The sequence below is a fragment of the Botryllus schlosseri genome, chromosome 14 (genome assembly GCF_051294905.1).
Source record: "Botryllus schlosseri isolate E-star chromosome 14, Bs_hap1, whole genome shotgun sequence".
Lineage (NCBI taxonomy): Eukaryota > Metazoa > Chordata > Ascidiacea > Stolidobranchia > Styelidae > Botryllus > Botryllus schlosseri.
This window is the reverse complement of record NC_137249.1, coordinates 14,778,024-14,789,078: the sequence shown is the minus strand read 5'-3', so window position 1 is coordinate 14,789,078 and position 11,055 is coordinate 14,778,024. Positions and strand designations below refer to the sequence as shown.

Genomic DNA, 11,055 nt, shown 5'->3' with positions numbered 1-11,055 from the left:
CCTATACAGAGTTGCAAGAGCAGTATGACGTGCAATAAATCTTTGGCAAAAGTTTGCGGGTTTTACCGGTACACAAGAAGTTTTATGTAGCAGTAAAATGCGATTGTTTATGTCTACTTTCAGACTGTCAGTATAGGCCTATTGTGTGCACTCATATTCAAATAGCTTGTACTCGAGTACGTTACATACCAGGCATATCGCTGTAGTGAACTTGAAGTTTGATAAAACATGACTAATGTTAACGCCATTTATTATTTTTCATGACTCGTACATATGTTTTAACGTCACGCTATTAGCTCATAGGGATCCATCATGGTGATTACACTGTCGCAAGTTGCAATGAGAGTGTGCCATGTTGCGCTATGTGGAAACAAATTCGTTGAAACATAACATCTTTCTACGTTAAGCAGGAAAAGACCGATAAGGTAGATTAATCATGACGTGATACTATTCCAATGTCATCATGATATCGTCATTTGATATATCATGATATCTCTTTTTGCGATAGTGAGCTTCAGATACCCCGCGATGGACTGAATCGTATGAAGGGGACTTCTCAAGATTTTGAAGTGATCTGTTTAAACATTGCAGAAATAGATCAAATATCACCATATACAATTGACCGCGCCGTGTCATGTAGTTGTGCGAGTAAATTATGATTTGGGTTAACTGATAATTCAGATTGGTAGGAATGCTGAGGACGTTTTATCAAGCAAGAATGTTCGAGAAATCTCTGAAGAGGATTTCAGTGTAATTAGAGTCGTTCCAACAGAAACCTTTGAGGTGCGGTAGACGATAAGTCCATGGTATTTTATCAATTTAGCTATCTTTTAAGTTTAGGACATGGAATATTCTGAGTAGCGACTTGTTGGCTCCACATTTGCACAACCATGCCCCTGTTTGGCCCCTACCAATGATACGGAGAACCTGATGTTGTAGTTTTTGTAGTGGCAGAAGTGGCCGCACTATCACTGGCAGTGACAGCATCCGAGTGGATAATGCCATGTTTTAAACATTGTAATAAATTGTCTGGTCTCTAACAAAGTCCCAAACATAATGACACAATATGTTGAATTGTAACAGGAAGTTTACGGGTTTACTTGTGTATAATCGTTTAGGTCAGTTGTCGGCAACCTGTCGTTAGTGGTCTGCAAAATACACTTTTGCAAGTTAAGCGAAAGGCTCGGAGTCGGAATTATAGCGGTAAAGATCACGGATAGAGATTTATAATAATTACGTTAATCACTTTGTTAGAAAATGCGTGTTACTGGCAGTGGCTGAGGCGGTGCTGCTGTTACTGGCGATCGCATGACATCCAGTTTAGCGTTCATTGGTAGCCTATAGCGATTCGGAAGTGATGACACAACGGAATTAAGCCAGATCTCCAGAAATCCACTGTGAGCAATTGATACGAGAGTAACTAGACGGGTATAATCCATTTGAGCGATAACAGTCAGTATATGCGTTACATGCCCAACTATAGTAAAAGATTACATGGGAATTAGTTATTCACACAACTGATCTACATTCTAAATCAGCGGTTCCCAACCTATTCGGACATGCGCCCCCTTGGCGATGGTCAAAAAAATTGCGCCCTCTGACCCCCCCCCACTCTACACTCTACACTCTAGATAATGCATCTTCGGGTGGGCCAATCGTTTTTAGTCACTTTGTTGCATGCTGTAATTTCTTGACCCCCATCAGGATTGTCGATTGTATCGGTAGTGGAAATATATTGAAATCGCCCAAATGTACCATCAACAAATTTCTTTCGCGAAGAGCACACGATTCCGATTCCTGCTCAGATAGAGAAGGGGAAAGGCCAGAATTTGCTGATAGCAATGGGCATATTGCCTTGACGTGTAATGGCCCACCACTGCCAAGACCGGGACGCTTAGAAAACGAATTCGGGCTTCCAAAACACCAAACTTTACGAGGAGATAGTTTTCCAGCAAGTATTACCGTGTTTAACTAACCTCAATATCGATAGTAATATTTGAAACTATACTAATAATAATGACGAAATTTCCTGCCAAATATGAAAAAAAATTTCGCGCTTCGCGCGACTACATCACGAACCATGGTGCCTATTCATAACATGACTAGTGACTACAGACGATTTCCGTGCGCATAGCAAGCCGATATGAGTAAATAGATTCGTCCGGAGCTTACTGCATGCCAATGGACAATTGGACCAGGATAGTTAAACGTGGATATTGGGCCTCCAGTTAGCTCATTACGAATATGTACTGGGATGCGGCCGTAGGCTGCACAAGTAATCGAAATGAGGCCGTGAATAGCGAAAAGGTTGCCCACCACTGCATTAGTTGTTGAAGAGTGTTGTCAGGTATCGTGCGCATCTCATAGTTCAAAATAGAACGAAAGTGATGATCGTGATATTTGTGTTGTATTTGTATTTCTTCAATAAAATATTATTTCTTTTGTGGTAACTATGCTTGTCGCCCATGCTAGAGATCACAGAACGTAGAGTTATCAAAAGGTGGTTGTTAAACTGCGTTGCCTATTGTTATCTTGATATTGAAGTCATGCGGCCCGCGGCCTCTACAAATTTTGAAAAGTGGCCCGCGACCCCTTTTGAGTTGGCGACCCCTGGTATAGGCCTACTACTATATCAAAATCGAAAAATGAAGTTATGTTGAATTGCGCGGATCGCAAAGAAAATTTCAAGATTTATTAAAATCTCTTAAAACATTTGGGAGTGACTTCGTAATTTCCATTTGCATGTCGACGGCCGCCAACACACACTAATTGAATTAGGTGTCGACGGCCGCACAAATTCCCTTCTACGGCCGCAGGTTGCCCATCCCTGATCTGATAGTATACATATGGTATGTCTTACGCCAAGTTTAAATCCGCATTCCCGTTGTTGAGTCTTTAACATTTCTGACAAATTTCCCCAAACTTGTTTGAAAATAGCAAAAAACATTGAACAGGAAATCATTTTATTTCGAGGTAGGTTGCAAGGTAGTGGCCACAGAGAGCACGGCGTCGTTCTGTACTGCTGCCATGCTAAATTTGATCAGTTTTGGAATTGAATTAGATTGTGTTGATTCAGGGTAGCCTAATTGAGGGCGAAACCGGGTAACCTATATTGCATCTAAGTCTGTCTTAGGCATCAGTGCAGTTCGCCAGCTAATAACAATAGCTATCCTCCGCACCGAGATTTAGGCTACTGCCAAAGCTATTGAATAATGATTGACTTACACGTGGGACGCTCTAAATCTTCAAAGAATATCAAAACATCAATTCGAAACCGCTCGGCAGAGCAACAAAGTGCCTTGAAAAGTACGGTACAATGCGCTCACGTTTTCATGACATTTCGAAGGAGTCTAGTCTTTATTATTCCTGCGCAGAAAACTGAAGTGATTGTATGAAGATCGCGGCAATTCTCATGCGCGAGAGTTCTGGTCAGTATCATTGGTCTAGCTAGACTTAGCAGTCTCTCTGCACACACACAGCAACCGACGATCCTGGATAGTTTAGTGTAGTAGCAGACAGGAGTTCAGTCGCAGTTCAGCTGAATAACAAAGAGCTGTTCACTTGTCGAACTTAGGGCTTGGCGAAATCGAGTAACTGAGTGATTCTGAAACGAGTGTTAGGCTTCTAGTCGAGTCGAGTTTTCGAGCATCACACATTATGACGTTCCACCCGTATTAATGATGTGCTGTGCAAGGTTCGAATATGTACCTTTTATGCGACTACACAGATATAATGCCAGTTCTGCGTCACATTATATATGATTTGGTATTTTTCATCATAAGAATTAATACTCGAGTGGTCCAGCCTACTTATGATGAACTATTTTGATGATTCAATTGTTTTTCATGCATGTAATCCAGGGGTGGCCAGCGTTTGTGCTATTCACGGCCGCATTTCGATTACTGATGTAGTCTACGGCCGCATTCCAGGGCATATCTGTAAAGAACTAACCTGACGCCAAATACCTATGTTAAACTGTCCATGTTCATTTCCGGTGAACTCCGGACTAATCAACTTTTTCATATCGGCTTACTATACGCACCGAAATCGCGAGTGGTCATGTTATGAATAGTTACCGGGCTCGTTATGGTCGCGCGAGGCGCAAAATGTTTTCAAATTCACGAATGAATTTCGTCAATATTATTAGTAGTTTTACCTATTACTGACAAATATTTGTCATTTCTCGGCCCACGTGACCAGTTTCACCGGTAGAGTTGATGGGAGGAAGTGTTTTGGAAAATTTAGGGCAAGTTATAAATGATGATGCATCTTCGGGTGGGCCAATTGCGATTAGTCACTTTGTTGCTGTTATCAGGATCGTCGATATATTGGAATCGCCGAAACGTACCAGAAACAAATTTCTTTGGTGAGGAGCACACGGTTGCAAGATGGTATTTCTATATGTGGCGCATCATTTTCCTGTGTTGTTCGCATCTGTAGTGTGGGGCTCGGATTGCAAAGGGCATTACTATATTCAAGTCGAAAAATGAAGTCGCATTCAATCGCATCTAGAGCGAAGAACATTTCATGATTCATTAAAATATCTCCAAAATTCGGGAGTCAATTAATAATTACAATTTGCATGTCGACGGCCGCCAATACATACTATTTGAATTATGTCATGATGACCACACAAATGACCTTCTGCGGCTGCAGGCTGTTCCCCCCTCCGGTCAAGACACGCAACCCCTTTTCAAAATCCTAAAATTCATGTCCTATCTTACCTCGGATAAATCTAATCCGCATAATTGACCTTCTGTGGCTGCAGACTGCCCCCCTCCCCCCCCGGGTCAAGACAGGCACGTCTTGACATATTGGATTGCACGATACGTTCACTAATCGTAGAGAAAGCAGACATGGCCTTAAATGAAAATGCATCTCTGAAATCCTCATTGTTTTCTTTATCATCGGCGGAAAATGAAGTCTATTGAAACATTCCCAATTATAAATTCAAGTTACCAACATATCCATTCACATTACCGATCGTTAGCAGCTTGCTCGAAACCCCACATGCACCCTTGTAGCGCATCGTTATGTCACTACCGAAGAATTCGAGACTTGAGTAATTATGTTAACCGAATGATATCAGTATACAACAGTGACGTGCGGCGAGGTTCGTGGTTGGTGAGGCACTGACCCCTTTGAAGTCGGATTTAAATATACATATACCAAAAAGGTTAGCTGATTGAGTTGGCGACTTGTTTGTTATCACATTAGCACTCTTTTCACGTACGCTACGTAGACAGCAACTATAGATATCTACAATAGAAGACAAGCAGGGATGGAATATATATAAGAGCTTAAGGGTTGCAATTGAAACAAAAATCAATTTAAAACGAACATGTTTAAAACAAGGCCCTAATTTAAAACATGTTATCTATTGTTTGTTTGTTGTTTCTTTTTAAGCATTGACGTCACGAATTTTCAAATGTGACGTCATAGTGGATTGACATCAACAATCGAAAATATACGGTAAATATAGCTCCTTTGACGAATGATCTGTACTATTAATGTTGAACCGACTATTTTGAGGGTTCCAACCATCCCATATCGATATACGTCGGCTATATCGGGTGGCAATTGTCCGTAGGCTCATACAACATGTTTCTTGGAAAGTATTTACACAATTATGGCATGATTTTACAACTTAATAAAACAGAATTTTGTTTTAAAAGGGCCTTTTTTAAAAACACTGTTTAAAACATGTTTTAAATTAAGTGTTTTAAAACACCATTTGTTTTCAATGCAGCCCTATAAGAGCTGTACATGATCGGAACAGCTCTTCGTCAGCTCCCCCAGAAACGTTGATCTTGCCACCCCCCTCGATCGGGTGATCAACCAAACTTCTTGGGGGACATGTTGTTAGGACGTGTTGGCTTGATCACAACACTGCTTCCAATCCCATAAATAAATGATGAGAATTGACATAGGGTATAACTGGTAGCACAGTTCGCCCATGTTTTATTACAATATACCTGATCTTTTCGAGTTACATCAAGGACATCACACCGTACCGAACTCAATATAGTGAAAGTCAGTTACAGATAAATAGCTGCCTAAAACATTACATCTAAAACAGGGGTGGCCAACCTGCGGCCGTCGACTCGACACGTAATTTAATAAGTATGTGTTGACGGCCGTCTACATGCAAATTTAATTAAAGAATTGACTGTCGATTTTCTGAGAGATTTTAATTGGTCTTGAAATTTTCTTCGCGCTGGTCGCAATTAATACGAATTCATTTTCCGTTTTTAATATAGCGCCCTTTGCAATCTGAGCCCCTCAGTACAGATGCGAACAGCAGAGAAAATGATGCGTCACGCGCAGTGGTGGCCCTACTAACGGGGGGCCCCGGGCGAGACTTACCGACCCCTATAAGTATCTAATCGTAACTTCTGGGGGGCCCCCCAGACCCCCTATAGCCTCTGTTATTATTATCTATCTTTCACCACGTCAAAGTTTGGCCAGATGCTGGATTCGGCCATATCTATTATTGCATATGTGCAAGGATAGACTACATCAAAACTAAGTAATTCTACCGCATGCAGAGACGTGATGATTATCGGGATACGGGACTTTTCTAACAAATGCAGAGATTTGATGATGATTGACACCTCTGTACGGAATCATATTCTTGCTTGGTACACGGATTTCCATGTTTATTCGCTATTATCCTTGAAAAAAGCGCATAAACCAATGAGGGAGGGCTTCGACCAGGGGGGGGGGGCGGGCGACCGCCCACCTCGCCCACCCCAAAAGCCACCACTGGTCACGCGCCATGTGCTCATCACCAAATAAATTTGTTTCATGCGCGTTGGGGCGATTCCAATACATTCTCACTATACTTACAATCCTGATGGGAGGTCAACAAATAAAAGCATGTAACAAATTGACTAACAACAAGTAAGCAAACTACGTCTTGCTAACTAAACTATGTCCTTCACAGCATTTTTTCTTACAGAGGCATTTACCAGCTTCGGCTTGTTATTATAATATATGTTCACAATGATTTTGCTCTCCAATTTTAAAGCTCGAAATCGATGATCACAACATGCAAAACTTGAGGTCCCCCCATAACGATGCAAAACATATTGACCAGCTTCCCTCACTGCGACTTGGGGGTGAGAGCAGATGATTTTATCAGAACCATCTAGGATTGAAAAACTGGATGCAAAAAACTTGGCGAGTGGTTCTGAGGGAGCAAGCAAGCAGTCCCCCACGATCAAGTTTGTCGAAATAACTTGAACTTGCGCCACAGCACTCATCAAAAAAGGACTCATAACATATTTCACAAGACAATTTTTTGAGGACCTTCTTACCAATGTACCCAATCCATACGACACTTCCTCGCTGTCAGGAGATAGGACTGATTCGGTAATTTCAATCGCCACATCTTCAATGACTTGTTTGAAATGATCAAAATGAGTTTATCTTGAAACACCAATATCACGCTCCCAGTAGTTTACCTCGATTTTTAGGATGGAACGGAGCAGAATGATCGTTTCAGAACTGGTAACTTCTGTTAAACACACCAGAAATCTCCCCCCCCCCCCACTCATTTGCCTATACCGCGAGAACCTTCTTTCGATCGGATCACTTTGGAATTTTCTGGGAATCACATATTCATAACCCTCTGCTAACAAGTCTTGCATAAGCAGTGACTGCGACTGCAGGGTTTCAATCAGAGCTTTGAAGGTCTTATAAAAAATCGATTTTTGCATCTTGTGGGACCACTTCTTTGGCCAAGGGATTTGGTGAACATCTCTGACAGCAATTGACGATTGTCCACCAAACGTTAATAAGACTCAAAAATGAAGCCATATCTTCCCTGTGACGCAGGTAACTTTTGTTGCAAGCTGCAATATTTGACTCGTGGAATCGAGCAAGAGCTAAGTTGACATTCCGTTTGTTATTGCTAGGATGCAATATGGCAGATGTCAATTTTGGCGCTTTACGCAAATTCGAATCCAGCTTATCATCACATTCCCTGATTTTCTGAAGATCGCTCCATGCAACGAATCCACCAGGCGATGATATCGTCAATCTTTATGATCTTTGAAACCTTCGAGAAATCATTGAATTCCATATGGTAGTATATCACATATTCATTATCTCTTTTGTACGTGCTGTAGCCTTGTGGAGCACGGGACTCCGTCAAATCTGATAGGCTGTATATTCTATCAGCCATTTGAAAAGGTTTCAACTCATCTTTCTGAAATACCCTTTTCTTTGGTGGCTTTCTGCATGGAGTCACATTCGGGATGAGTGAAGGCCGTTGTAGCTCATGCCTGAATACAATGGTAGGGACTGGTTTTTCGTCCAAACGTGGTCGTTTTCGCAAGCCAGAGTCGTTGATGTACTTTGATTCAAAGTGCAATTCACAGATTACAGAATTGAGAGTTGGCCTCCAATTGCGCCTATTCACAAAAGATATCCATTTGTTTTGTAACTCCGCATCGTCACATGGAAAGTGAAACGACGAAAATTTTTTTTCAGTAGTTGAATATCCAGACTTACAGCCATAAACACAACATTTGTTGACCGTTCAATTACACATTAAGCCAAGCCTGAATCGTCAAGCATACATACAATATGTCAAAATTCACTGTCATAAATGCCGCATGAAATAGCCTACCACCATGAATTCTAGCCGATATTAGTGTGTTTAATACTGCAACTAGTGGAACATGAAGTTTTATTTCCAACTACATAATTACCCTACCTAGATGCTACCGGATGGTCAAAACGGCTCATAAACATATCTTCACTGCAATCGCACAGAGTTGTTACTACGGTACTATAGCTGATCGTGACATCATTCAATAATAATTGTAACTTAGCGACTAGCTCGACAACCTTGCCTCAAAATGTGAATAGCAATCGCAACTTCACAGTAACAGTAGCCTACATTGTATTATAAGTATAAGACGGTCAATACAGCAGCATATAACCAGATGCATCCGTCTAGCTAGATCTCGCCGAGTGAAATGAGTGCATTTTGCTTCAAGATGGGAGGCATCAAGTATTGTCGACAAGCAAAGTAAAAACAATCGCTGAGTCAATCGTGATGTCTCTTTGGGAGTGTCGGCCTCTTATATCCTGCAAGTGTAATGTGCCATATTAGGCCGTAAGTATCGTAGGCCCCGTGTGACGTCATAATAAGTGATACTCGGATACTCGACTCGAAGCATAACACGTGATTCAGAATCGAATCACTCAGGTACTGGATTTTGCCCAGCCCTAACCATAACACATCCAGACCAAAAGTAATTATATTCATTTACTGTATAGTTGTCATAATCAGCTAATATTTACATTCATTTTATTCAACCATAACCCCAAATATGTTTATGCCGTAATCCACGGTACTTATAGAAGCAATGTTCCCCCTAATTTTTTACGAGTCTGCGCACACTCACCAACTCTCTGCGCAGAACCTTGGACAACACTGCGTAACGACTAAAAAAAAGTAAGTCATCAATTCAGATTTTTTGTGCGTAACTTACATTTTCTGTGCGCAGAGACCGTGTCAGCACTGCCTGCGCGTGCGCATTTGCGCACGTGTCCAGCTTAGAGGGAACATTGCTTAGAAATTTGACACAAATACCAGACTTCTCCTTCCTGAGAATAAAAGGGAGTTGATCGAGACTTCGAGAACGGGTATATGCTAAACTATCAATGAGGTGTTACAATGTTTTAATACAGAACAGATATACAGACTGAATAGCCGCGTTATTCCCAAGCCTCATATTCACGAAGGGATTAGTTAAAACAGAGCACAGTCAGAAAATATTCAGTTCAATACCAGACATAAAGCAGAATTCACAGTCAGATTGATTCATTGATACCGACCTTGGTACATGTCTAGAATGCAAATGTGCATTGTAGAAATATATAACATGTAACAACTAACTTAGGGTAGATCAACTAACTAGGCTAGATGTATTAGTAGATCTTGAATACAATGCTTGATTCAAGCTGTTTAGAGCTTGGTCACATTTATCAGTTCACCCACGCAGTTATTTGTGCAATGTGCATGCAGTCTTTGTTTCTTAATCACAAACAAATTCCCCTCTTCAGTCAATGAAGCCCTATGAGCGTATTTTGCTTCAAACCCTGTTCAGTATATGTATAGGGTTGCATCCAAAAAAATCAATTGAAACAAATATGCTCAAAACATGTTTTTATTCTTTTCTTATTGATTTATTGCCATGACGTAACGAATATTTGATTATGACGTCACAGTAGATTAACATTGACAATTGAAAATATAGAGTAAATCTGACTCCTTGGACGAAAAGGGCTTCCGACCACTGTCATAAACAGACTAAAATATCATTAACCAGGACCAGACATGGGGTGATTACTTCATGAATGTAATCGATTGCGATTACGATTACTCCTGAATCACGCGATTACGATTACGATTACGATTACATTGGAAAAGTAATCACGATTACTCACGATTAAATTTATTTTGCTTCTTAGAACTAATCTTAAAAGATATGTTGGAATACAAGGATTGCGATGAAAAGGCCAAATAACGTTATAAATGATGCGTCATTTACTTATTACATCATATTGCCATTGCCCAACTTTATAGGGGATGATTTATCGCACCCAACGATTTGAATTCTTGCCAGGTCCGTAACTGCCGCACCCCAAACTCCCCAATAGGGTGGGGAGCAAGCTCGATAATAATGAATAGTAATATAATGCAATTAACCATAATATAATTTACGAAATTCAGTCTTTAACTTAAAAATAGACAACCCTTCGGGGGCCCAAGACCAACGCTTATAATGGAGGACAAATTGGTGTTTTGGTACTGATTCTAGCTACAACCCATGCTAACATGGTATATAAGCGGATGGCTATGGAGGCAGGTCCAAATGTTGAGTAAAGAATTCTGAAATAACGATTGGCGCTCGTTTTAAGTAGAGTCATATATGAGAATAAGATAAAGTGAACATAAAACTCTGCCTTTAACATAATACAGATACAGCAAGCTGCCGTTACTAGAAACGGCAAGGAACGGCTAGGTTATGATATATA

General features: G+C 40.8%; 1 long non-coding RNA gene across 1 annotated transcript in view; it reads left to right on the top strand.

Moving 5' to 3' along the window:
• The window catches only part of LOC145455353 (uncharacterized), a 167,720-nt gene that overhangs the window by 94,952 nt on the left and 61,713 nt on the right, over positions 1–11,055 (top strand). The window lies entirely within an intron of this gene.